This window comes from Kogia breviceps, chromosome 2 (genome assembly GCF_026419965.1).
Source record: "Kogia breviceps isolate mKogBre1 chromosome 2, mKogBre1 haplotype 1, whole genome shotgun sequence".
NCBI lineage: Eukaryota > Metazoa > Chordata > Mammalia > Artiodactyla > Physeteridae > Kogia > Kogia breviceps.
In genome coordinates this window covers 57687501-57710676 of record NC_081311.1, presented here as the reverse complement: position 1 = coordinate 57710676, position 23176 = coordinate 57687501, and the positions used below count along the sequence as shown (strand labels likewise).

The 23176-nt window shown below is 38.4% G+C and overlaps 1 long non-coding RNA gene across 1 annotated transcript in view; it reads left to right on the top strand.

Annotated features, from left to right (window-relative positions):
- The window catches only part of LOC131750580 (uncharacterized), a 60795-nt gene that overhangs the window by 914 nt on the left and 36705 nt on the right, over positions 1–23176 (top strand). The gene's annotated exons all lie outside the window — the stretch shown is intronic.

Genomic DNA, 23176 nt, shown 5'->3' with positions numbered 1-23176 from the left:
GTGTGTTTATGGGGTGGGGGAGGGTGAGAATTACATTAGACAATGTGTTTTTTTTAACATCTCTATTAGAGTATAATTGCTTTACCATGTTGTTATTAGTTTCTTCTGTATAACAAAGTGAATCAGCTATACGTATACATACATCCCCATATGCCCTCCCTCTTGAGTCTCCCTCCCACCCTCCCTATCCCACCCCTCTAGGTTGTCACAAAGCACCGAGCTGATCTCCCTGTGCTATGTGGCTGCTTCCCACTAGCTAGCTATTGTACATTTGGTAGTGTATATATTAGATTATGTATTAAATTGGATTAAGTTAGGTGAAGTATGAGGAATGTCTGGCTCATGCAAAGTGCTCGAAATCTTACGTCTGTTAATTATAATGTGCATCCGTATTAGAGGTGGGGGCAGTAGCTGGCAGGATTCAGTGCCCAAAAACTATATTTAAAGATGTCCCTGGGCTTCCCTGGTGGCGCAGTGGTTGAGAATCCGCCTGCCGATGCAGGGGACACGGGTTCGTGCCCCGGTCCGGGAAGATCCCGCATGCCGTGGTGAGCCATGGCCACTGAGCCTGCGCGTCCGGAGCCTGTGCTCTGCGACGGGAGAGGCCACAACAGTGAAAGGCCCGCATATCACAAAAAAAAAAAAAAAAAAAGATGTCCCGCTCTTTTTCTAATCCTGTTTCCTGATATCTAATATTCCATGTTGCCAGTCATTTTTTCTCAGATCATCTTGAGCTCAGAGATAGGAATTCAGTACTGTCCTTCATTTATTACACATTTGCCAAGCACCTGCTCTGTCAATCAAGGGGATAAGACAGCAGACCCCCTGCCTCCAGCCCTGCTTCCTTTGCAAAGTTGGGTTTGCTGGATTGAGGGTAGTTCACAGATTCTATGATCCAAGGGTCCTAGGAGTGAGATATGACATTTGTCAGTTGTATGGGAGGGAGTTTGTCTGAAGGTCTCCCCTGAAGACACCACAGCCTCCCTTGTCTCCCTCTGGAGGGAATCTCAGTCCAAACAACAGTGTACTTACACATCCTTAGATATAGAGTCCTCCATGCTCACAGCGAGAGTGAGGGAGGTGGGCTTTTCAGTGGCAAGAAGAGGAAAGCCCTCCGATCGCTGACACTGCATTGCCATGACAGCACCCCATCCTTCCATGGGCCATCTATGGAAAAACCACTTGAGAGCCACTCCCATTCTCAGACTCTGGGGCTGGGGCCTCCACTGGCTGCAGAGCCCGGTGTCATGACAGCCCTAATCAGAATAGTAAAGAAACATCACTTAGAAGACATCACCAAACCCAGGAAATGAACCACTCACTAAAAATAGTGACTTTTACCCTTTTTGTAATTTCACGTTCCCAGGTGAATCACATGAGCTGCCTGAGAACGGGGATTCCCCCTTGCAAAGCCGTGCATTTTGCTTTTACGTCCCCGGGGCCTCACACAGTACCAGGTGTAGTAGGCGTTCGTAAATATTTGTTGAGCAAATGATTTTCAGGTGTCTAGAGGTGATCTTCCAACACTGAAGAGCTTATTATATGCTGGATACCACTGGGCACACCTTACGCAAATTAACCTCTCCACCCTTCAGTATTCTCATGAGTAAAATTGGCATGATTTTAGGAATAAGACTTATTGTCACGTGTTATGAGTTAAGTAACTTGTCCAGGGTCACATGGCTAACAAATGATGAAGGCGGGCCATCCAGATCTTGGGTCTAGGGGCTAAGCTAACAAGCTAATAAGACTTATTGTCACGTGTTATGAGTTAAGTAACTTGTCCAGGGTCACATGGCTAACAAATGATGAAGGCGGGCCATCCAGATCTTGGGTCTAGGGGCTAAGCTAACAAGGCCGTAGAGCCATCTTATTGGAGGAATGGGTCTGGGCCTGCTGCCCTCATAGATGCTCATGTCTCCTGAACCCCACAGGATGGGCTCTGATAAAATAACATTTAAATGGCTTTTTGGGGCCAACTTGATAGAGTAGGAATGTGTACCAAATTGCAAGCTTGAGGGAGGACAGTGCCAGCCTCTGCCATGTGGCGGTCCTATGGGAAACTCTGGATGTGAAGCTCCACATCTCTTCCCTCTTTTCCCAAGCACACTTCCCTTACCCTTATCACAGACACAAGTCATGAGCTAGACTAAGCTCCACCAGGACAAGGGTTAAATCTATCTCATCCATCCTATAACTTCTTGCCCAGAACAGTACCTGACAATAGCAGGGGCTAAAAACAAATTTGTTGAATGAATGAATGAATGGTGAGATTACTGTGTGATGGGTAAGGATTTTTTTAAAAACAAAGAGCATCGAGTGTAACTGTTCAGAGTTCAGGGAGAAAAAGCCAGTAGACATAGTTTTCTTTTTTTGGGACTCAAGTTTTGAATCAAATCCCAGAACGCAGCTTCCAGAAGAGATGACAAAAATAATTATCTTTAAAACTCACATTGTGTAGTGTGACTTTTCCTTGGAAATATTCAGTACACAATTTTGAGGATGCCGGTTGGGAGGGAAGTTTTTTTTTTCCCCAATAAAATAGTACAGACCACTTCAATTATCTCTGGGAAAGGGATGTTTGTTCTTCCCTCGACCCGTCTTTCACTGAGCTCTGCCTGCCTCGTGAGGAACTATGGGAAAGAACGGATGTGTCTGCTTCTTGCCTCTCCTCTAATAAAGTTTGTCATTTACTGAAAACTAAAATGCTGTCCTCTTCCCTGCATGATTCATACCCATCCTCTCCAAGTTTGGACCTCTGAGCCACTGGCAAGGGATGGAGCCCCATTGCCTTCCCTCCCACTGGAGCCTGCTCCGTGCTTGTATCAGCCTGGGCCAACATATTAGCCAGAGGGGAAAGATTTGTGTTTCTCTGCCCCTTACCAGGACTTCTGGGTTGTTTTCTGGCTCTCTGCAGATAGGAAAAGCTTAGATCAAAGTTGGCCTTTCTCTTCTTTGGGGAATCTAGGGAAATACAGAGCATGCCACAGCTAGCTGTCTTGGACGAGGGGGCCATCCCAGCCCGTGTAAAAGGACATGAAGAAATGGCTGTTCAGTCTTCTTGCTGAAGCAAGGGCAGTATCTGTGATATGTTGACAGCACATAAGTACCACAAGGACAGGGATCCTTATCTGTTGAGTTTACTGATGTAACCTAAGTCCCTGTACGTGTGCCTGGTACCTAGTAGGTGCTCAACAAATACATTTTGAAAGAAAGAGTAACTCTGTATAGTTTTTCGAAAAACAAATCATCTTTCCTCTCCTGGAATGTCTTTCCTGCCTGGAATACCCCTCCCTCTTCTACCCTTGCTAAGGCAAAGTCCCATTTTTATTTCATGGGCAGCACAGTGTGACCTCCTCTGGGGCATTTTTCAGTACTCTCCGCCCCCGATGTAGGTATTACTGCCTCTTCTGAGCCCTCAAAGCACTTGATGCATTTCACTTTTCTTAGGGAAATGGGCATGTGAAGTTGCAATTATGTGGTTACATATTTTTGTCCTCCAAAAAGGTTTTTTCGATTAGACACCCCATTTGTTCATTTCTTTATCCCTAGCATCTACTAAAACTATTACCAGTCATTCTAGCATGGTGACTAAATGTTGCCTCTGGAGCCAGAAAACCTTGGTTTGAGCTCCAGCTCTGCTATTTGCCAACCATGCAGACCTGGCCAATTTCTCACTTCATGCTTTTGTTTTCTTTTTTTTTTTTTTTGTAAAATGGTAATATTAACAGTATTTGTCTCCTAGAAGTTGTGAGGGCTTTAATGAATTAATACACGTAAAGCACTTAGAACTCTGCTTTGTGAAAATTAAGCACTCAATCGTCACTTTTATTTTTTTAGAGTGGTACTTATAGTTAGTATCTTTTTAAAAAAAAATTATTTTATTTATTTATTTTTGGCTGCGTTGGGTCTTCGTTGCTACACGCAGGCTTTCTCTAGTTTCAGCGAGCGGGAGCTACTCTTTGTTGTGGTGCACAGGCTTCTTATTGCAGTGGCTTCTCTTGTTGCAGAGCACAGGCTCTAGGCGCACGGGCTTCCGTAGTTGTGGCATGCGGGCTCTAGAGCATAGGCTCAGTAGCTGTGGCTCACGGGCTTAGTTGCTCCTTGGCATGTGGGATCTTCCTGGACCAGGGCTTGAACCCATGTCACCTGTGTTGGCAGGTGGATTCTTAACGATTGCGCCACCAGGGAAGTCCCTAGTATCCGTTTTTAATTTCTTTTTAACAATGTACTTGTCTTTTGGTTGTTTCCTATTCAAGCAATCTTTTACCAGCAGTAACCGTTGATTTTTGTTTGGGAACTCATCTCACCCTAAATCCTAAATCTCAGTCTCTGTAGTTTTCTCAGAGCTACATTCTCCCCTCCCTTCCCCAATGCAGTGGACTTGTGAATCAGGTCTGGCCAGTCATTTCCCTGGTTCCATGATTGGGTCAGAGATGGATACCTGACCTCATCACAGAGAGGAAAGCAGTGTGAAGCTTTTGTTGGGATTCCTGGGATGGAGGAGATTGCCCTCTCCACATTGCACTGAATCTGGAAAGATCTGAGTCGCTACTCCAGCTTTCTCACCTCCAGAAGGGTAAGGATTATCTGAAAGCATCAAGAAGAAGAAGAGCTGGACCAAGAGACAGAGAGGGGAGAGCTGGATCTTTGATGACATTATTTGAGCCCTGATCAATCTAGGCCAGGAGCCAGTAACACTGTTGGACATTTCCTTTTATGAGCCCTATTCCCATGATGATGGCTGCATAACAATTGCTCCTCAATTTAGTGGCCTGGACAATGGCAAACTGCATTTTGCTCACGAATCTTCAATTTGGGGAGGGATCAGCAGAGTTATCTCAGATCTCCTCCATTAGGTGTCAAAGGTGGTGGCCCATGGGCTGGGGGCTGGGACCGTCTGAGGGCTTTGTGGTTGATGCTGGCAGTCAGCAAGGGGATGGGGAATCAGCTCCTCTCTTTATGGGTCTCCTCCTGTGGCTTTTCCTCATGAGCTAGTCTGGGCTTCCTCTCATCATGGTGGCAGCTTTTCCCCGAATGAGCATCCCACTCTCACCCCCAATAAAAGAGAGAAGCAGGCAAAAGCTGCATCCTTTTAATGGAAAGTCACTCGACACTGATTCTGCCATCTTAATTGGTTGGAGCACTCACAAACCAACTTAGGTTCAAGAGGAGGGCAAGGGCAATGTTCTGGAAGAGCATGTGGGACTGGAAATATATAGCTGTGGCCATTTCTGGAAAATGTTATGTGTCACAGACCTTTCTGATAAAGTTTGTTGTTTTCCTCTTTCATCAAGCCACAACTTTTATCATCTTTTGTTCTGCCCCATATTTGTTTAGGAAGAAAAAAATCTTGGATTGTAGGGAAACCTAACAGCAGTGGCATCTAAATAGATTTATTCAACTAATTAGCTTTGCCAGTCAAGGCAGGCTCACTCTGCAAGCCTTAAGCAACATGGCACCCGAGATATATTTGTGCAAGCATTCTGCGCCTCTCAAAGCACTTTCATACCTATGAAATATCTTGGCCCATCCAATAACGGGGGGCAGGTATTGTTAATTTTGACTTACCTGACCCCGTTTAAAGATTAGCAGGGCTTGATAGCTAGAGAGAAAATAATAGTACTATGTACTAGACTGTAATGAGTTTAATAGAAGTCCTAAGTAAAATTGCTATAGGCTCATATACATTTGGGGAAAGTTGGGATGAAACAAAACAAAACAAGGGTTTCTTTCTAATTTTCAAGCTAGGACTTTCAAAGTCCTTAATGTGTCATTCACCACCAGAGACTGTAGAGCACAGACTATTCTGAGCTAATTGGACCCTGGAACATTTTCTTCTAAGACCCTCTTGCTCAATTCTGGTGCTCCTAGGAACACAGTTTGAGAAATGAGGGCGTTCCTAAGGTCTTGGAGGCAACTATAAACTTTTTGTATTATTTTTCCTACTTGCTTTTTTTTTTAATGCTTTTTTTATGTTATTATTTTCTCCAGCCTATTAAATTTCATAGTTTTCATATAAACACTCCACAAATGGTGTCCATATGAGAATGACATCTTCTGATTTATTTGGGGGAGTAACTGCTATCTTCCTGGGTGGGATAATGTCTTTCATCTGTAGAATGTGAGACTCTATGGTACGTGGTAACATTGACATGCCATTGAGCAAGATAAGTCTTTCTGCCACCAAGAGAAGTGCCTTTTCCCAGTTCGGAGGGGCTCTAATTCTTTTTGACAGTCTCATGGGTGCACTGTGTCTGGTATATATTTCCTAGCTCTGGAAACTGGATCTAATCCTTCAAGCCAGGACTTCCTTTTAAAGGCAACCCTGTGAGCCAACAAACAAATAGTGGATATTCACTTTTCTTTCATAACAGTGTTGCTTTGCTAATACTCATTTGTTGTGTTTCTTTAGTTATCATTTGCTTGGCACTTGGCCCGTTTGTGATTGGTTCTTCTAAGCAGAAAGGGGAGTAGAGCCATTCTAGAAATGTTGGCTTCCTCTCAACTTTTTTCATTTCCCAGTGAAGTTCCCTGGTACTTGCTGCCCCCTGAGCATTCTTATCAGGAAACTCCTCTATGGTTTCACGTGGTATTTGGTACCTGTTGTCAAATATTTACAGGCTGCCAGCATTCAATGTGTGACATGGAACAGATCGCCATTGGATTGAGCATCTACCCAGCAATTTAGAGTTCTTCTGTTGTGGGTTTCTGATGGAGAGAATATCACAAACAGCAGGAAGAAATCTTATCCACCAGATGACACAGAAGTGTTACTCTGTTCCAAATCTCTCTCTCTTTAAGAGAAAATTCAGCCCAATAATACAGAGGTCATTAGAAAAGAGATTGTGGTTCTTATTTAGATCTTGTAGGCGATGATAAGAGAAAAGGGCAAGGAAATAAACAACAGGCCGAGAGAGAGGGCTGATATTTGAGCCCAGCATTGTTCAAAGTATTTTCCAATTAATATCCATTTTGCAGATTAGTCATCAGTTGAAAGAAAGGGAGAGTGTTTAGCCAGATGAATTTAGGAAAACTGCCATTAAGAACAGTTTTTAGTGTAGGACTCAGGGAAGCCCTTAATACATTAATGTGTTTATGCATCTCCACAAGGAGGCAGTCCAAAAGGACAATGTTCAAGACCTTTCACATGAATTAATTTCTTTTAATCCTCACAATTCCATGAAATAGGTAATATCATTACCCTCATTTTACAAACGAGAAAGGCAAGGCGCAAAGTTAAGACATTTCTTGCCCAGAGTCACTCAACAAACAGGTAGTGGAATTAGAAATTAAACCCAGGTCACCTGACTCCAGAGCTATTGCCCTGACCCACCATACCATACAGATTTGATAAATATTGTGGAAAGTGTGAATGCACCATGGGAGTTATTTCAGGGAAATGAAAGGTCATTGCCTTTAAAGTGGTTTTACAGCATGTTTCAAGGAGAGAATCTGATGGAAAGATATTTGTGCCTTTTCATGTGATCATCATATTCCTGATTCTTTCTAATGGCACCAGCTTCTCCCACTCACATCGTGTCCTTAAGCATGCAGTGAATGGTCTATGGGAGGGCACTGTGAATCATGGCATTGTATCTGGTGGCTCCTCCTTGACCTTGGAAAACTAATATTCAGGCTTTCCTCTTGCTTAAGATGTTCTTAAATTATACCAAAATTGCAAGTGTCTTTTAAAAGCTAACAGACTTTATTTGTTAAAGCAGCCTTAGGTTTGCAGGAAAATTAAGCAAAAAGTACTTACAATTCCCACACACACCCTTCTCCCCACTCCCATAACCAGTTTTTCCCATTATTAACATCTTGCATTGTACATTTGTTAGAATTGATGAACTGGTATTGATATATTATTATTAATTAAAGGCCATAATTTACATTAGGGTTCACTTTTTGTGTTCTGTGGGTTTTGACAAATATGTAATGTCATGCATCCATTACATATGCTATTACAGTATCATGCAGAATAGTTTCACTGCCCTAAAAATCTCCTGTGCTCACATGATTAATTCCTCTCTCCCTAGATCCAAACCCCTGGCAACTGCCTTTTCCAGAACATCATATAATTGGACTCTATAGTATGTAGCCTTTGCAGATTGTTGTCTTTCACTTAGCAATGTAAATTTAAGATTCCTTCAAGTCTTTCACAGCATGATAGTTCATTTCTTTGTATTACTGAATAATATTCCATTATATGGACGTACCACAGTTTATTGATCCATTCACCTTTTGAAGGACATCTTGGTGCTTCCAAGTTTTGTCAATTATTAGTATAGCTTCTATAAGCACCCATGGCCAGGTTTTTCTGCAGATGTAACTTTTCAACTCATTTGGATAAATAACTAGGAATGTGATTACTGGATCACATAGGAAGAGCATATTTAGCTTTATAAGAAACTGCCAGACTACCTTCCAAAATGACTGTACAGTTTTGCATATCCAGCAGCAATGAATGAGAGTTCCTGTTGCTCCACATCCTTGCCAGTATTTGATGTTGTCAGAGTTTCAGATTTTAACTATTCTAATAGGTGTGTAGTAACATCTCATTGTTTTAATATGCAAGACATATGATGTTGAACATGACATATGATGTTGAACATCTTCATGTGCTTATTTGCCATCTGCATATTTTCTGTGCTCAGATCTGTTCAGATCTTTTACCCATTTTTATTTTTATTTATTTATTTATTTATTTATTTAGGTATGCGGGCCTCTCACTGTTGTGGCCTCTCCCGTTGCGGAGCGCAGGCTCCGGACACGCAGGCTCAGCAGCCATGGCTCACGGGTCCAGCCACTCCGTGGCATGTGGGATCTTCCCGGACCGGGACACGAACCCGTGTCCCCTGCATCTGCATCAGCAGGTGGACTCTCAACCACTGCGCCACCAGGGAAGCCCTACCCATTTTTAAATTGGGCTGCTTTCTTATTGAGTTTTAAGAGTTGTTTTTAATATATTTTGGATACAAGTCCTTTATCAGATATGTGTTTTGAAAATATTTTCTCTCAGTCTGTGGCTTGCCTTTTCATTGTCTTAATAGTTTCCCTCATAGAGAAGATTTTTTAAAATTGTAATGAAGTCTGACTTATCAATTTTTCTCTCATAGATCATGGTTTTGATGTTTTTAAAAAGTCACTGACAAATCCAAGGTTTGTTGATTGTGTTAGTTTCATGTGTACAGCTGTAGTGGTATTTTGTTGTGGCTTAAATTTGCATTTCCTTTGTGAATAAAGATGTTGAGCACCTTTTTTGTGTACTTAGCCACTTGTATATCTCCCTTTTTCAAGTTACTGTTCAAATCGTTTTCTAATTTTGAATTGGGTTCTTTATATTTTGAGTTGTGTAAGTTCTTTACACATTTTGGATGCACATTCTTTGTCAGATATATATTTTGTAATTATTTTCTCTCTGTGATTTGCCTGTTTTCTTAATGTTGTCTTTTGACAAGCAGTGTTATGAATTTGGTGAAATCTAAAAAAAAAAAAAAAAAGTCATTAACAAACTCATGGTCGCCTAGATTTCTCCTATATTCTAGGATTCTTATATTTTTGTATTCTACATTTAGGTCTGTGATATATTCTGAGTTAATTTTTGTGAAAGATGTAACATCTGTGTCTAGATTAATCTTTTTTTCTGTGTGAATATCCATTTGTTCCAGCACCACTTGTTTAAAAAGCCTTTTTTTTGCATTGAATTGCCTTTGCTTCTTTGTCAATGATCAGTTGACTATATTTGTGTGGATCTATTCCTGGGCTCTCAACTCTGCTGCATTGATCTGCCCATTATTTCACCAACACCACACTGTTTGATAATTGCAGCCTTATAGCAAGGCTTGAAATTGGGTGGTATGAGTGTTTCTAATATCTTCTTCTTCTTCGACATTGTGTAGGCTGTTCTGGTCTATTGCCTTTCCATATCAATTTTAGAAACAGTTTGTAGATATCCACAAAATAACCTGTGGAGATTTTGATTGGGATTGCTTTGAATCTAATATCAAGTTGGCAGCTCTACAATATTGAGACTTCTTATCCATGAACATAGAATATCTCTCCATTCATATTTAGATATTTTATGATTTCTTTCATCAATGTTTTGTAATTTTTCTCACATATTTTATGTTTATTATTTGTGTGTGTGTGTGCATGTGAATTTGTGTGTGTGTGTATGTATGTAGTATATGTTTTGTTAGATTTATACCTAAGTTTTTCTCTCTTTTTTTTGGTGCTAATGTAAATGATATTGTGTTTATAAATTAAAATTTCAATTCCTATTGTTCATTGTTAGTATATGGGAAAGCAATTGACTTTTAATATTAACCTTGTATTTTGTAACCTTGCTATCGTTACTTTTTAGTTCCAGGAGTTTTTTTGGTAAATTCTTTGCAATTTTCTACATAAACCATAATGTCAGCTGCAAGCAAAGTATTATTTCTTCCTTCCCAATTTTATACCTTTTATTTCCTTTCCTTGTCTCATTGCATTAGCTAGGAATTCCAGAATAATGTTGAATAGAGTTGGGTAGAGGAGACATCGTTACCTTGTTTCTGATATTCTGAGGAAAGCTTCTAGCTTCTCACCATTAAATATGATATTAGCTGTAGGTTTTCTGTGATGTGTAGTTGTGGAAGTTCCCTTCAATTCCTATTTAGCTGAGAGGTTTTATCATGAATGGGTGTTGAATTTTGTCAAACACTTTTTCTACATCTATTGACATGATCATCTGATTTTTCTTCTTTAGCCTGTTGATGTGATGGATTACAGTAATTGATTTTTGAACGTTGAATTAGCCTTGCTTAACTGGGATAAATCTCACTTGGTTGTGCTGTATAATTCTTTGTATACATTGTTAGATTTAATTTGCTAATATTTGGTGAATTTTTTGCATCTATGTTTTATGAGATTTATTTTCTGTAGTTTTTGTTCTTTTATAATGTCTTTGCCTGGTTTGGGCATTAGGATGATGCTGTTCTCATGAAAAGCAATAGGAAACTTTCCCTCTAATTTTATATTTCTGGATAAGATTGTAGATAAATGGCACAATTTCTTCCTTAAGTGTTTGGTAGAATTCACCCAGTGAAACCATTTGGGCTTCACCAGTGAAATCATTTTGGCATCACTAATGAAACCATGTGGGCCAGGTGCTTTCTGTTTTAGAAGGTTAATTATTTATTTATTTATACTATAACCACCCATTTCACCCACCCCTGCCTCTGGCAACCACTAATCTGTTCTTTCTATCTATGAGTGCAGTTTTTTGTTTTTCTTTTTCAGATTCCACATGTAAGTGAGAGCATACAGTATTTGCCTTTCTCTTTCTTACTAATTTTACTTAGCATAATGCCCTCAAAGTCCATCAGTGTTGTTGTAAATGGCAGGCTATCCTTTTTTTATGGCAAAATATATATACCTATGAATATATATCACATTTTCTTTATACATTCATATATACACATTTCCTTTATGCACTTATATATAATATATATGTGAATATTTATCACATTTCCATTAAGCATTCATCTGTGTATGAACCCTTGGTTTGCTTAGCTTGTTTCCATGTCTTGGCTAATGTAAATAATGCTGCAATAAACATAAGGTGCAGATATCTTTTTGAGACAGTGATTTCATTTCCTTCAGACAAATACCCAGAAGTGGAATACCCAGAACTACCATACTAGGTTGTATGGTAGTTCTATCTTTAATTTTTTGAGGAAACTCCATACTGTTTTCCATAGTGGCTACACCAATTTACCTTCCCACCAACAGTGCACAAGGGTTTCTTTTTCTCCATATCCTTGCCAACACTTGTTATTCTCCTTTGGATAATAGCCATTCTTATAGATTTGAGGTGATAATATCTCTGTGTTTTTAATTCACATTTCCCATTATTCATTGTTTAATTTCTTTAGTAGATATAAGCCTATTCAGGTTACTTATTTCTTTTGGTGTGAGTTTTGCTAACTTGTATAATTCAAGGAATTGGTACATTTCATCTTAATTATCAAATTTGTGGGCATAGAGGTGTTAATAATATTCTTTTATTATCCTCTTAATGTCCATAGGGTTAGTAGTGATGGCTCCTCTTTTGTTTCTAATATTAATAATTTGGGTCTTCTCTCCTTTCTTCTTGGTTAGTGTGACTAAATGTTTGTCAATTTTATTGACACTTACAGTGAACCAGCTTTTGTTTTCATTAATTTTCTCTACTGATTTCCTTATTTCAATTTCATTGATTTCTGTTCTCACTTTTATTTTTTCTTCTCATCTTATTTGGATCTAACTTGCTCTTCTTTTTCTAGTTTCCTAAGGTGGAAACTTTGGTTATTGATTTGGATCTTTCTTCCTCTCTAACATGTCCATTCAGTGCTATAAGTTTCCCTCCAAGCCCTGCTTTTGCTTCATCCCACACATTTTGATAAGTTGCATTTTCATTTTCATTTGGTTCAAGATATTTTAAAATTTCAATTGACACTTCTGTTTGGTCCACGTGTTATTTAGAAGTATGTTGTTCAGTTTTCAAGTACTCAGAGATTTTCCAGCCCTATGTTATTGATTTCTGGTTTTATTCCATTGTAGTCTGAGAGACTACTGTCTATGAATTCTATTCTTTTAAATATGTGAGGCTATGCTTTATGGCCCAGAATGTGGTTTATCTTGGTAAATGTTCCATGTTGGCTTTGCCTCTTAAAACTGTGCTTTTGCCTCTTAGCATGCCTTGTAATATTTTGTTTAAAATTAGATGTGATATACTGGGTTAAGGAGACTGAAGTAGATATGCCTGTACTGTGAGTTTCTGTGTTTATCTGGCTAGAATTTAGGCTGCATTTGCTGCTTGCTGTGGCTCTAGGTATCAGAGGCTAATTTTTCCTCTCTTATTTTGTTTTTGCCTCCCCTGGTCTCTCTGGGTTTCCCTAGAGGCTTCTTAAATAAACTCCAAGCCTTGAAGTTCATTTCCCTGTAAAGCACTGTGAACAATACAGTAGTCTGATAGATGTGGTAGAAAACGTGGGAGCAGTGGAAGCATCCTATAGGCCTGTAATTAATTCTCATTGTTTTAGACTGTGATCTGAACTGTGACATTCAGAAGAGCTTCTCAGCTTTTTTCTCCCTTAGATGAGACAGGAAGTCTAGAGCATGAAGTACACGGACATTTCCCTTCTCCTAGATGAAGTCTAGAAGGCCCTAGGGTTGGGTATTTTCCTTCCTCCAGGTCAGTTAGTCTCTGGTAAAACCCAAGTCATTAGGCTCTGATAAAATGTTTCTTTTCTTATACAAATTTATTTATTTATTTATTTATTTATTTATTTTATTTAGCAGTATAACTGACATACAATATTATGTTAGTTTCAGGTGTACAATATAATGATTTGTGTATATTGTGAAATGATTACCACATTAAGCCTAGTTAACATCCATCACCATACATAGTGGTTTCTATGTACCACCATTCAGAGTGGTACATAAAAGGGTTTCTTTTGAGGGAAGTCCTTTATTAAGCAAAATGGAATATTCTAGGAATATTTCAAAATGGTTATTTCCTTCTCTTGCCCTCCTCCCCACCAGAAACACAAAGGGATGTTTCTCCAGCATACATCCTGAGAACCTAGTGGAGCTCCTGGAGGTGAAAGCTCACAAAAGTGCATGGTCTGTCCCCCCACCTCTCCTCAAGACTTTTTCTCTCAGACTAGTCTACATTGAGCTTCTGGAAAATTTTCAGTTACACTTTAAGTGTTCCTACCAGAACTGGCTTCAGTGGCAGCCTCTGTTCCTGGTCTTCTGCTCTAAGTAACCACCTCTGTATCCACCTCTCTCTCTAGCTTTCAGGGCAGTGATTTATCCTATACCTCAATTCTCTGATGACCCAAGAAGAATTGTTGATTTTCACTCTAGTAGCTTTTTTATTGTTGTGTGGTTGAAAGTGACAATTTCCAAGTGCTTTACATGTCATAACAGAAACTAGAAGTCAATTTCATGTGCTTTGGAAGAGAAACACTTCCCACAATCCATCTGCTGTCTCTTTGAATTATTTTTCCTGCTTCTGCACCTTCTCTTCTACTAGAAATTCTCTTCCCACCTGTAAATAATGATAAACATTTTACTGCTCATTTGTTCCTCCACCAATGCACAGTGGATTCTTTTCACAGAAAACATTTGTAGTACTTATTCCCTGTACCATCCATCTGACCCAAACTTTTGTTTTCCTTTGACTTTTTCTGATCATTTTGTGACCCGATCTTTCCAGAGAGACATATAAAAGGCTTAAGGTGAACTAAAACAACCTGAGAGTTGATATGATTCCTTTCTCCCTAAGGGTCTCCTGAGACCTTGCAGTGTGAATTCAGAGACAAGAGAATTCATGAATTCTGACCATAAAGGGCATGTCCTCCCTACCTCTCATCCTCAAGCTTCCAGCCACCCATAGGGTGACTTTGTAAGAATAAGAAAAAGGCATGGGCTTCCCTGGTGGCGCAGTGGTTGAGAGTCCGCCTGCTGATGCAAGGGACGCTGGTTCGTGCCCCAGTCCGGGAAGATCCCACATGCTGCCGAGCGGCTGGACCCGTGAGCCGTGGCCGCTGAGCCTGCGCATCCAGAGCCTGTGCTCCGCAACGGGAGAGGCCACAACAGTGAGAGGCCCGTGTACCACAAATCAATCAATCAATCAATAAATGAAAAGGCAATCTTCCCTTAAGAACTCTACTTCTGGCTCTCATTCATTAGCATAGTAATTTTGTGAGAGCAAGTTACTTTACTACCATCTGCAAGGAAATGTAATACAGTCACATCTAAGATGCTTACCCTGTGAATGGAGCCCTCTTGGATATGCATGCACAATCTGTACGTCCAAACTGGGAGGCCTTGCCTCTGATTGCTTAAGACATTTAAAAGGGATTCTCATTCAGAACCATAAAAAAGCAGACCTCTGAATCCCTCTTATTAAATTTAAAAGCTAACATTTTATTTCTTTAAATGTTCTCTTTTTATGCTCAGTTAAATCTCTTCTCTGTTCATTTCACTATTATCTGTTCTTCAAAACCAAGCCTAAGTCCTACCTTCTCTAAGACAATTTCAATAACTGCTGCAAACCTCACTGATCTCCCACATCTCTTAAAATCTACACCACTGATCTGCCTCATAGAGTCCATTATATATTGCCATGTCTTGTTCACTGTTATCTCAGAAATGTTAACTTTTCCACCTAAGGAGGTTGGGATGCCCTGAGCACAGAAACAACACTTTTACAGTGTTTTATGTCCCCCATTGCCTTTATCTGGGGGCACTGAGTGGTCTTCTTGTAAACACATTCTGGTTAGATGATAGTATCATTAGAAGACAAATGAACTGTAGGTTCTCCTAAACTTTTGTTGCCTCAGCCTTTGATGGTTGACTCCCTGGCTCTATAATTAATCCTCTCCATTTTTTATAACTTTACACGTGGATAAAGACATAAGACAAATCTGAACAAAGAACAATACCCTAGATTGAGAGTATGAATGAAATAACCACAAAAATGTAAAAGCAAAAGGGGGTTCATATATATTTAGTGCATTTTGGTGGTTTTCTTTTTCATCTGTTTATTTAATTTTTATTGGACTGTAGGTGATTTACACTGTTAGTTTCTGCTATAGAGTTCTGTCCACTTTTTTAGACTCTTTTCCTATATAGGTTATTACAGAGTATTGAGTAGCGTTCCCTGTGCTATATAGTAGGTCCTTATTAGTTATCTATTTTATATATAGTAGTGTGTATATGGCAATCCCAATTTATCCCTCCCACCAAGCCTTCCCCCCCACCCCGGTAACCATAAGTTTATTTTCTATATCTGTGACTCTTTTTCTGTTTTGTAAATAAATTCATGTGTACCTTTTTTTTTAGATTCCACATGTAAGTGGTATCATATGATATTTGTTTTTCTCTGTCTGACTTACTTCACTCAGTATGGCAATCACTAGGTCCATCCATGTTTCTGCAAATGGCATTATTTTGTTCTTTTTTATGGCTGAGTAATATTCCATTGTATATATGTACCACATCTGCTTTACCCATTCCACCATCAATAGACATTTAGGTTGCTTCCATGTCCTGGCTATTGTAAATAGTGTTGCAATGAACATTGGGGTACAGGTATCTTTTCAAATTATGGTTTTATCCAGATATATGCCCAGGATTGGAATTGCTGGATCATATGGTAACTCTATTTTTAGTTTTTAAGAAACCTCCATACTGTTCTCCATAGTGGCTGCACCAATTTACATTCCCACCAACAGTGTAGGAGGGTTCCCTTTTCTGCACACCTTCTCCAGCATTTATTGTTTGTAGGTTTATCAATGATGGCCATTCTGACTGTTGTGAAGTGATACCTCCTTGTACGTTTTATTTGCATTTCTCTAATAATTAGTGATGCTGAGTATCCTTTCACGTGCGTCTTGACCATCTGTATGTCTTCTTTGGAGTAATGTCTATCTAGATTTCCTGCACATTTTTTGATAGGTTTTTGGGTTTTTTTTGGTACTGAGCTGCATGAGCTGCTTGTATATTTTGGAGATTAATCCCTTGTCAGTTGCTTCATTTGCAATGTTGTCTCCATTCTGTGGGTTGTCTTTTGGTTTTGTTTATAGTTTCTTTTGCTGTGCCATACATTTTACATTTCATTAGGTCATATTTGTTTATTTTTGCTTTTATTTTCATTACTCTAGGAGGTGAATCAAAAAAGATCTTGCTGCAATTTATGTCAAAGAGTGTTCTGCTTCTGTTTTCCTTTAAGTTTTATAGTATCCAGCCTTACATTTACGTCTTTAATCCATTTTGAGTTTATTTTTGTGTATGGTTTTAGGGAAGTGTTACAATTTCATTAATTTACATGTAGCTGTCCAGTTTTCCCAGCATCATGTATTGAAGAGACTGTCTTTTCTCCATTGTATATTCTTGCCTCCTTTGTCATAGATTAGTTGACCATAGGTGCATAGGTGCATCTCTGGACTTTCTATCATGTTCCATTGATCTCTATTTCTGTTTTTGTGGCAATACCATAATGTTTTGCTCACTGTCGCTTTAAAGTATAGTCTGAAGTCAGGGAGCCTGATTCCTCCATCTCTATTTTTCTTAAGATGGCTTTGGCTATTCGAGGTCTTTGGGGTTTCCATACAAATTGTAAAATTTTTTCTTCTAATTCTGTGAAAAATGTCATTGGTAATTTGATAGGGATTGCATTGAATCTGTAGATTGCTTTGGATAGTATAGTCATTTTGACAATATTGATTCTTCCAATTCAAGTACATAGTATATCTCTCCATCTGTTTGTGTCATCTTTGATTTTTTTCATCAGTATCTTATAGTTTTCTGAATACAGGTCTTTCACCTCCTTATGTAGATTTATTCCTAGGTATACTATTCTTTTTGATGCAATGGTAAGTGGGATTGTTTCCTTAATTTCTCTTTCTGATCTTTTGTTGGTAGTGTTTAGGAATGCACAAGATGTCTGTGTATTAATTCTGTATGCTGCAACTTTACCAGATTCACTGATGAGCTCCAGTAGTTTTCTGGTAGCATCTTTAGGATTTTCTACGTATAGTATCATGTCATCTGCAAACAGTGACATTTTTACTTCTTCTTTTCCAATTTGGATTCCTTTTATTTCTTTTTCTTCTCTGATTGCCGTGGCTAGGACTTCCAAAACTATGTTGAATAAAAGTGACAAGAGTGGACATCTTTTCTTGTTCCTGATCTTAGAGGAAATGCTTTCAGTTTTTCACTGTTGAGAATGATGTTTGCTGTGGGTTTGTCATATATGGCCTTTTATTATGTTGAGGTAGGTTCCCTTGATGTCCACTTTCTGGAGAGTTTTTATCATAAATGGGTATTTCATCAAAAGCTTTTTCTGCATCTATTGAGATGATCATATGGTTTTTATTCTTCAGTTTGTTTATGTGGTATATCACACTGATTTATATATATTGAAGAATTCTTGCATCCCTGGCATAAATCCCACTTGATAAGGTGTATGATCCTTTTAATATGTTGTTGGATTTGGTTTGCTAGTATATTGTTGAAGATTTTTGCATCTATGTTCATCAGTGATATTGGCCTATAATTTTCTTTTTGTGTGGTATCTTTGTCTGCTGTTGGTATCAGGGTGACGGTGGCCTTGTAGAATGAGTTTGGGAGTGTTCCTTCCACTGTAGCTTTTTGGAATAGTTTCAGAAGGATAAATGTTTGATAGAATTCACCTGTGAAGCAATCTGGTCCTGGACTTTTGTTTGTTGGAGGTTTTCAAATCATAGTTTCAATTTTAATACTTGTGATTGGTCTGTTCATATTTGCTGTTTCTTCCTGGTTCAATCTTGGAAGGTTGTACCTTTCAAAGAATTTCTCAATTTATTCTGGGTTGTCCATTTTATTGGCATATAGTTGCTTGTAGTAGTCTCTTATGATCCTTTGTGTTTCTGTGGTGTTCATTGTAACTTCTTTTTCATTTCTAATTCTGTTGATTTGAGTCTTCTCCCTTTTTTTCTTGATGAGTCTGGCTAAAGGTTTATCAATTTTGGTTATCTTTTCAAAGAATCAGCTTTTAGTTTTAGTTTCATTGATCTTTTCTATTGTTTTCTTCATCTCTATACTATTTATTTCTGCTCTGATGTTTATGATTTCTTTCCATCTACTCACTTTGGGTTTTGTTTGTTCTTCTTTCTCTAGTTGCTTTAGATGTAACATTAGGTTGTTTATTTTCTTTCTGAGTTAATAATATTGTATTGCTATAAACTTCCCTCTTAGAACTGCTTTTGCTTCTTCCCATGGATTTTGGATCATCGTGTTTTCATTGTCATTTGTCTCTAGGTATTCTTTGATTTCCTCTTTGATTTCTGCAGTGATCCGTTGGTTGTTTAGTAACATATTGTTTAACCTCCACATGTTTGTGTTTTTTACGGTTTTTTTTTTCCTGTAGTTGGTTTCAAATCTCATAGCATTGTGGTTGGAGAAAATGCTTGCCATGATTCCAGTTTTCTTAAATGTACTGAGGCTTGATTTGTGGCCTGAGATGTGATCTGTCATCGAGACTGTTCCATGTGCACTTGAGAATAAAGTGTATTGTGCTGCTTTTGGATGGAATGTCCTATAAATATCAATTAATTTCATCTGGTCTAATGTTTCACTTAAGGCTTGTGCAACACAGAAAACCATGAGATAAATCACATACAAAGGCCTTAGAAAACTAGGCAGAGGGCAGCTTAGGAAGTAGATATCAGCAAATAATAGCTAGAAGTCAGTGGAAGCAATGTAAAGATACCTCGGAGCACAAGCTGGACAGAAGCATACAGGAGAGTTTGTAACATGGAGTTGGGCAGCCTTTATAGCAATGCAGCCCCAACACCAGTACTCTGAGAGCATGATGATATTCAATGGACTTTGCTTTCATTGTGGTCTCTTATCTTTGCTGTCTATTACAGTAGTCACTAGCCATATGTGAGTATTTATATTTAAATTGTTTAAAATTAAATAAATTAATTTTTTAAGAATTCAGTTTCTCATTTGCACTATGCACATTTCAAGTACCCAGTAACAAGATGTGGCTGATAGCTACCATATTACAGAATACAGAATAGACTGTTTTCAGCATTGCTGAACATTCTAATAGGTAGCATTGGATTAAACTATCGCTTCCATCATTTCAGTTAATTTTCCCAAGAAACATACGGGCTCAGACATCACACTTTTCTTTTGTTTGCTGACCAGTTTAAAATAATGGGAGAAAGAGTAGAATTATTCTGTTCATTATAGATCCAATATAGAATCTCCAGTGAGAGGCTTAAGCTCAAACCTGGAATTCAGTTAAAAATGTTGATTATCTATCCATCGCTACACTTATCCCCCTGTGTGCTCTCTTTTTCTCTTCCTCTAAGCATGTCCTGTCAAATTGGAAAATAAGTGATTATTGGAAGCCAGTCAGGTTGAGTAACAGACACCAATTAAGTATCTATTGGAAAGAGCAAACATGATGCTGGTTAATTCTGGCTTTTGGACTCCATGGCCCCCTATTGGTATTATGCAGACCTCCAGCAGGGTTTAGGATATGGTTCTCCAGTTCCTCTGTCAGACACCCACAAGGCACCCTGGATGCTCTTGACAGCATCAAGGGAAGCCTGGAGTTCCAGGACTGAATCTTCTTGTAATTGATGAAAAATATTTACAGCTGCCACATCCCCAAGTTGTAATATATGTTTCTTATCTTAAAGGAAATGTCATGGCACATAGAAGATGTCCTTTTGGTTTTATAAATGTACTGGAGATGAATCGGGAGTGTTTTGAAGCATCAATTGTCAGGGAAAAAACGGGGAATGGGATGGTAACAATAATGGCCAGACGCTATGCTAAAGACTTGACAACAAAGAGTTCCCATTTAAATATAACAAGAACCCTGCCATGTAGGAATTATACCCACTGTTACTGATGAGGAAACTGAGGCTTAGTGAGGTCAAGCGATTTTACAACCATTTCAAATGTTGCCATTAAGTGGCAGAGGTGGGACATAAACCCATCATTGTTTGACACCAATTTTGAGTCGTCCACTTTATACTCCAGCAGTACTTGCTGTACAGATAAGAAAGCATGGCCTTTTGACTGGAACCACCTCCTCCACTTTATCGGAAGTCCACACAGGCTCCAATTGGGAAGTCCTAAGAATTTGGGCACTGTTAAAGTTGGAAGTTTTTTACTTTTGTCAGGGGTATATATGTAGGGATCTTGGCCCACATTTTGTGTTTATTAAATCATTCTTCTTCCAGCAAAGTTATTGAGAATCTGTTGTGCATCACATGTTGGGGATATAGAGATGAATAAATAGAGCATGAATTCTGCCTTCAAGTAGCTCAGAATATCCTATATGATATACATACATCAATAAGCTATTACAAAGCAGGGTAACAGATGTAGTGAGAGAAGGAAACATAGGGTACTCTGCAGTGGCATTCCAGAGGTAAGATGGTAGGAGGAGCAGACAGGAGCAAGCAGTGAGGGGATGCATTGTGGAGAAATTAAAAGTAATAACAGAAGCAACTAAAAGTTAGGCTTCTTTTTAAATATCACCACGTGGTAATAAATTCTAGGCAATGTCAGCAATAAAATTCTCCTACTCCCCCAAATAATTTCTTGGTTTAACTTCTCAATAATTGCTGGTGTTACTGTTGAATTTAAATAATAAATACATAAACAGGAAATTGGCACATTTTTGCTACCTTTCCTTTAGGAAACCTTTCACTCTACATGGAAGTTAATTCAGAGAACTCCCAGTTGTACCATCAACTCACCCCCCACACACCTCCATCCCCCAACCCATATCTAACTACACTAATTTGTTTCCAGAGTCAGTTCATGATGGTACAGATGAGCTCACCTCTGATGTTGTTTGTCTCTAACCTCTGAAATACTATGTATTCCTGCATCTAAACAGTAGATTCAAAATAAGCAATGAGAGCACAATGGTTGGAAGGATGACAGGACTAGAGTTACTTCATGCTAAGTGACCACTTATTTGATTTAAAATTAAAAACTGAAACAGTACAAACCTGTAATAGTTTTATTACAGGTCAGGAGAGATTTTAATTCATACGTGAAATATTTTACAGATTTTTGTGAAAACCTTTTAAATTGGCATTTATTCTTTTAAAATTGTCAATTGTTTTTAAACTAGTGAACACATTAGGAAAATAATGATTATTATGAATTATTATGTGATTTCAACTGAAAATAATTTCATCATTTAGAAGAGAGAGGTGTTAAAAAGAAATCTGCTCTGGCCGTTTGATACACTAGGTCCAGCACTGGTGCTGGAGGTTCAGAGAAGGAGGCTCTTGACACCTATAGGCTTGAGAGAGCCCAGTGCATTTGAAGAGCTCAGGATAGTGGGAATCTAGGATAGCTGTTAGGAGGAACGAGAGCTGAGTTTGATGAGGCCAACAGGGACCAGGTAGGGAAGGCCAGAGGCTTAGAAGGTTTTGAACAGAGAGAGAAATGGTTAAATTTGTGCATTGAAAGGTCTTTTGACAATAAGTATGACATAGGCAGCAGCCTTTTTATGTCATTTCATTTCTTTTTAACTTAAAAAATGTTACAGCTTATTTTAAATTAACTTCAGGCTTACAGAAAAGTTGCAAAAAGACTTTTCAAATATCCTTTGCCCAGAATCCCCAACAATTATATCTTAGCAGGATTGATACAATACTGTAAATACACTACTATTATCTAATCTATAGACCTTATTTGAATAACACCAATTTCCCACTAATACCCTTCCTTCTGGTCTAGGATTTAACACTGCATTTAGTTATTATGCTTTCACTTAGTATCTCCTCGAATTTGGGACAGTTCCTCAATCTTGCTTTGTTTTTCATGACCTCAGCACTTTTGAGAAGCACTGGCCATTTATTTTGTAGCCTAATCCTCAGTGGGAGTTTGTCTGCTGTCTCTACATGATTACATTCTGATTTAATTTTTCTATAGAAATACTGAAAATTTGATAGTATGTCCTTCTCTAAACACATATTAGGAAACACTTGTTGATTTGTGACATTACTGATAATGTTAACATCACTTTGTTAAGGGGACATATGCTAGGTTTCTTCAATGTGCTTATTATTTTTTCCATTTGTCATTAAGAAGTATATTGTGTGGAAACATTTTGAGACCATATAAATATCCTGTTTCTCATCATTCTTCCACCCACAAATTTTAGCATCCACTAATGATTTTTGCCTGAAACAATTTTTGCCATGATGTTTCTCAAATGATGATTTTCTATTTCCACAATTTCTTCTATATGCCTTAGTTTGAATTATGCTGTAATGAAAAGCTCTCTTATTTATTCATTTATATCAGCAAATAAATGTATAAATGTATATCTATATAAGTATCAGTATATATGAGTATAAAGCCATGAATTCTTATTTTAATCTATGGCTTATAATTGATTACTGTCATTATTTATTTTGTTCCTTAAAATTTCCCAGACTTGGCCATTGGAAGCCTCTTTATGTTGACTTCTGAGTCTTTGTAACCTGTCCCCAATGTTTTCTTCTTGCTCAAGGTAACTAGAAAAAAACAGAATTTGGATATATTAAGTCTCTTTTTTCTATTATTGACATTAGATCATTTGATATTGTCTTGCAGCTCTAGGCTG